We start from the raw sequence: 6000 nt of genomic DNA, 5'->3' as shown, positions 1-6000 counted from the left end.
TAAAATAGATTCGTCAGTCAAAGAAAACACTAAAGATAAAAAAGTCGTAACACAAAACATCCAGAAATTTGGGACACCATGAAAAGACCAAACCAGCTGGGCGGTGGTGGCGCACGCCTTTAATCCCAGCACTCGGGAGGCAGAGGCAGGAGGATCTCTGTGAGTTCGAGGCCAGCCTGGGCTACCAAGTGAGTTCCAGGAGAGGCGCAAAGCTATGCAGAGAAACCCTGTCTCGAAAAATCAAAAAAAAAAAAAAAAAAAAGAAAGAAAGAAAAGAAAAGAAAAGACCAAACCTAAGAATAATAGGGATAGAAGAAGGGGAAGAATACCAACTCAAAGGCCCAGAAAATATATTCAACAAAATCATAGAAGAAAACTTAGCTAACCTAAAGAAAGAAATACCTATGAAGATACAAAAAGCTTACAGAACACCGAATAGGCTGGATCCAAAAAAAATGTCCCCTCGCCACATAATAATCAAAACACTAAACACACAGAATAAAGAAAAAATATTAAGAGCTGCAAAGGAAAAGGACCAAGTAACATATAAAGGCAAACCCATCAGAATAACACCAGACTACTCAATAGAGACTATGAAAGATAGAAGATCATGGACAAACCTCATGCAGACACTAAGAGACCATGGATGCCAACCCAGACTATTATACCCAGCAAAACTCTTAATCACCATAGGCGGAGTAAACAAAATATTCCAGGATAAAACCAGATTTAATCAATACCTGTCCACAAACCCAGCCCTACAGAAAGCACTAGAAGGGAAAATTCAACCCAAAGAAGCTAAACACATCCATGAAAAATCAAGCAATAGATAATCCTACACCAACATACACCACAGAAGGACAACACAACACAACCAAAAAAATAACAGGAATTAACAATCACTGGTCATTAATATCCATCAATATCAATGGTCTCAACTCACCTATAAAAAGACACAGGCTAACAGAATGGATTAGAAAACAGGACCCATCCATATGCTGCATACAAGAAACACACCTTAACTCCAAAGACAGACACTACCTCCGCGTAAAGGGCTGGGAAAAGGTTTTCCAAGCAAATGGACCTAAGAAACAAGCTGGTGTAGCTATCCTAATATCTAATAAAATAGACTTCAAACTAAAATCAATCAAAAGAGACCAGGATGGACATTACATATTCATCACAGGAAAAATCCACCAAGATGAAGTCTCGATTCTAAACATTTATGCTCCAAATACAAAAGCACCCACATTCATAAAAGAAACACTACTAAAGTTTAAAACGCACATCAAACCCCACACATTAGTAGTGGGAGATTTTAACACACCACTCTCACCAAAAGATAGATCTACCAGACTGAAACTTAACAAAGAAATAAAGGACCTAACAGATGTTAAGACTCAAATGGACCTAATAGATATCTACAGAATATTCCATCCTAACACAAAAGAATATACCTTCTTCTCAGCACCCCATGGAACCTTCTCAAAAATTGACCATATGCTTGGACACAAAACAAATCTCAACAGATACAAAAAAATTGGAATAACCTCCTGTATTTTATCAGACCACCATGCCTTAAAGTTAGAACTCAATAACAACAAAAATTATAGAAAACCCACAAACTCATGGAAATTGAATAATACCCACCTGAAACATCAATGGGTCAAGGAAGAAATAAAGACAGAAATTAAAGAGTTCCTAGAATTCAATGAAAATGAAAGTACAACATACCCAAACTTATGGGACACTATGAAAGCAGTGCTAAGAGGAAAATTCATAGCTCTAAATGCACACATAAAGAAGATGGAGCAATCCCATACCAATGAATTAACAGCACAACTGAAAGCTCTAGAACAAAAAGAAACAAACTCACCCAGGAGAAATAGACGCCAGGAAATAATCAAATTGAGGGCTGAAATCAACGAAATAGAAAACAAGAGAACAATACAAAAAATCAATGAAACAAAGAGTTGGTTCTTTGAAAAAATCAACAAGATAGACAAACCACTAGCCAAATTAACCAAAAGGCAAAGAGAGAACACCCAAATTCACAAAATCAGAAATGAAAAGGGAGACATAACAACAGACAATGAGGAAATTCAGAGAATCATCAGATCATACTTCAAAAACCTGTACTCCACAAAAATGGAAAACCAGGAAGAAATGGACAATTTTCTGGATAAATACCAAATACCAAAATTAAATCAAGACCAGATAAACCATTTAAATAGACCAATAACCCCTAAAGAAATAGAAACAGTCATCAAAAGTCTCCCAACTAAAAAAAGCCCAGGACCAGATGGTTTCAGTGCAGAATTCTACCTGACTTTCAAAGAAGAACTAATACCAATCCTCTTCAAAGTGTTCCACACAATAGAAACAGAAGGAACACTACCAAACTCTTTTTATGAGGCTACAATTACCCTGATACCCAAACCACACAAAGATGCAACAAAGAAAGAGAACTACAGACCAATCTCCCTCATGAACATTGATGCAAAAATACTCAACAAAATATTGGCAAACCGAATCCAAGAATACATCAAAACAATCATCCATCACGACCAAGTAGGATTCATCCCAGGGATGCAAGGATGGTTCAACATACGGAAATCAGTCAATGTAATACACCATATAAACAAACTGAAAGAAAAAAACCACATGATCATCTCCCTAGATGCTGAAAAAGCCTTTGACAAAATCCAACACCCCTTCATGATAAAGGTCTTAGAAAGAATAGGAATACAAGGAACATTTCTAAACATAATAAAAGCAATTTATAGCAAGCCAACAGCAAACATCAAATTAAATGGAGAGAAACTCAAAGCGATACCACTAAATTCAGGAACAAGACAAGGCTGTCCACTCTCCCCATATTTATTCAATATAGTACTAGAAGTTCTAGCTAGAGCAATAAGACAACAAAAGGAGATCAAAGGTATACAAATTGGCAAGGAAGAAGTCAAACTTTCACTATTTGCAGATGATATGATAGTATACATAAGTGACCCCAAAAACTCTACCAGGGAACTTCTACAGCTGATAAACTCCTTCAGTAAAGTGGCAGGATACAAGATCAACTAAAAAAAATCAGTAGCCCTCCTATACACAAATGATAAAAGGGCTGAGAAAGAAGTCAGAGAAACATCACCCTTTACAATAGCCACAAATAATATAAAATACCTTGGGATAACACTAACTAAACAAGTGAAAGACCTTTTTGATAAGAACTTTAAATCTCTAAAGAAAGAAATTGAAGAAGATATCAGAAAATGGAAGGATCTCCCATGCTCATGGATAGGTAGGATTAACATAGTAAAAATGGCAATCTTACCAAAAGCAATCTACAGATTCAATGCAATCCCCATCAAAATCCCAACACAATTCTTCACAGACTTGGAAAGAAAAATACTCAACTTTATATGGAAAAACAAAAGACCCAGGATAGCTAAAAGAATCCTATACGATAAAGCAACCCTTGGAGGCATCACCATCCCGGACCTCAAACTCTACTATAGAGCTATAGTAATAAAAACAGCTTGGTACTGGTATAAAAACCGACATACGGACCAATGGAATCGAATTGAAGACCCTGACATTAATCCATGCACATATGAACACCTGGTTTTTGACAAAGGAGCCAAAACTATACAATGGAACAAAGAAAGTATCTTCAACAAATGGTGCTGGCATAACTGGATGTCAATATGTAAAAGATTACAAATAGATCCATATCTGTCACCATGCACAAAACTCAAGTCCAAGTGGATCAAAGACCTAAACATAAATCCAGTTACACTAAACTTAATAGAAAAGAAGATAGGAAGCACTCTTGAACGCATTGGCACTGGAGACCATTTCCTAAATAAAACACCGACAGCACAGACCCTGAGCACAACCATTAATAAATGGGACCTCTCAAAACTGAGAAGCTTTTGCAGGGCAAAAGACACAGTCAGTAAGACAAAAAGACAGCCAACAGATTGGGAAAAGATCTTCACCAACCCCACATCTGACAGAGGATTGATCTCCACAATATATAAAGAACTCAAGAAACTAGACATCAAAGCACTGAACAGTCCAATTAAAAAATGGGCTAAAGAGCTAAACAGAGAATTCACAAAACAAGAACTACAAATGGCTGAAAGACATTTAAAGAAATGCTCAACATCCTTAATCATCAGAGAAATGCAAATCAAAACGACTCTGAGATACCACCTTACACCTGTTAGAATGGCTAAGATCAAAAACACCAATGACAACCAATGTTGGAGAGGATGTGGAGCAAAGGGAACACTCCTCCACTGTTGGTGGGAATGTAAACTTGTACAACCACTATGGAAATCAGTATGGCGGTTTCTCAGAAAATTAGGAATCGAACTACCTCAAGACCCAGCCATCCCACTCTTGGGCATATACCCAAAGAATGCTGATACATACCATAAAGATACATGCTCAGCTATGTTCATAGCAGCACTATTTGTAATAGCCAGAACCTGGAAACAACCTAGATGCCCATCAACGGAAGAATGGATGAAAAAAATGTGGTACATATACACAATGGAGTACTACTCAGCAGAGAAAAACAATGAAAGCATGAAATTTGCAGGCAAATGGATGGAACTAGAAAAAATCATCCTGAGTGAGGTAACCCAAACCCAGAAAGACAGTTATGGTATGTACTCACTCATTGGTGGATTCTAGATATAAAATGAACAATCAGACCACAACCCATAGAACCATAGAGGCTATATATATAGCATGGAGGTCCCTAGGACGACTGTGGCATATAATAAATTTCAGTTTTACTCAATTATTGAAAAAAAATAGCCAAATGAATGGAAACACATGAACTATGAACCAAAGACTGAGGGGCTCCCAGCTGGATCAGGCCCTCTGAATAGGTGAGACAGTTGATTGGCTTGATCAGTTTGGGAGGCATCTAGGCAGTGGGACCAAGTCCTGTGCTCATTCCATGAGTTGGCTGTTTGAAACCAGGAACTTATGCAGGGACACTTGGCTCAGTCTGGGAGGAAGGGACTGGACCTCCCTGGACTGAGTCTACCAAGTCGATCACAGTCCTCGGGGGAGGACTTGTCCTGGAGGAGGTGGGAATGGAGGGTGGGCTGGGGGTAAGGGCAGGGCGTGGGAGGGGGGAGAATAGGGGAACCCATGGCTGATATGTAGAACTGAATGGTATTGTAAAATAAAAAATATATATCACAAAACAAACAAAAAAAAAAATAATCAAAACACTAAACACACAGAACAAAGAAAAAATATTAAGAGCCACAAAGGAAAAAGACCAAGTAACATATAAAGGCAAACCCATCAGAATAACACCAGACTACTCAATAGAGACTATGAAGGTTAGAAGATCATGGACAAATCTCATGAAGACACTAAGAGACCACGGATGCCAAGCCAGACTATTATACCCAGCAAAACTCTCAATCACCATAGGTGGAGTAAACAAAATATTCCAGGATAAAACCAGATTTAATCAATACCTGTCCACAAACCCAGCCCTACAGAAAGCACTAGAAGGGAAAATCCAACCCAAAGAAGCTAAACACATCCATGAAAAATCAAGCAATAGATAATCCCACACCAACATACACCACAGAAGGACAACACAACACAACCACAAAAAATAACAGGAATTAACAATCACTGGTCATTAATATCCATCAATATCAATGGTCTCAACTCACCTATAAAAAGACACAGGCTAACAGAATGGATAAGAAAACAGGACCCATCCATCTGCTGCATACAAGAAACACACCTTAACTCCAAAGACAGACACTACCTCCGAGTAAAGGGATGGGAAAAGGCTTTCCAAGCAAATGGACCTAAGAAACAAGCTGGTGTAGCTATCCTAATATCTAATAAAATAGACTTCAAACTAAAATCAATCAAAAGAGATCAGGATGGACATTACATATTTATCACGGGAAAAATCCACCAAGATGAAGTCTCGATTCTAAACATTTA

Source organism: Peromyscus maniculatus, chromosome 2, assembly GCF_049852395.1.
Source record: "Peromyscus maniculatus bairdii isolate BWxNUB_F1_BW_parent chromosome 2, HU_Pman_BW_mat_3.1, whole genome shotgun sequence".
In the NCBI taxonomy this organism is placed as follows: domain Eukaryota; kingdom Metazoa; phylum Chordata; class Mammalia; order Rodentia; family Cricetidae; genus Peromyscus; species Peromyscus maniculatus.
The sequence above is the reverse complement of the archived record's forward strand: the minus strand, read 5'-3'. Positions refer to the sequence as shown.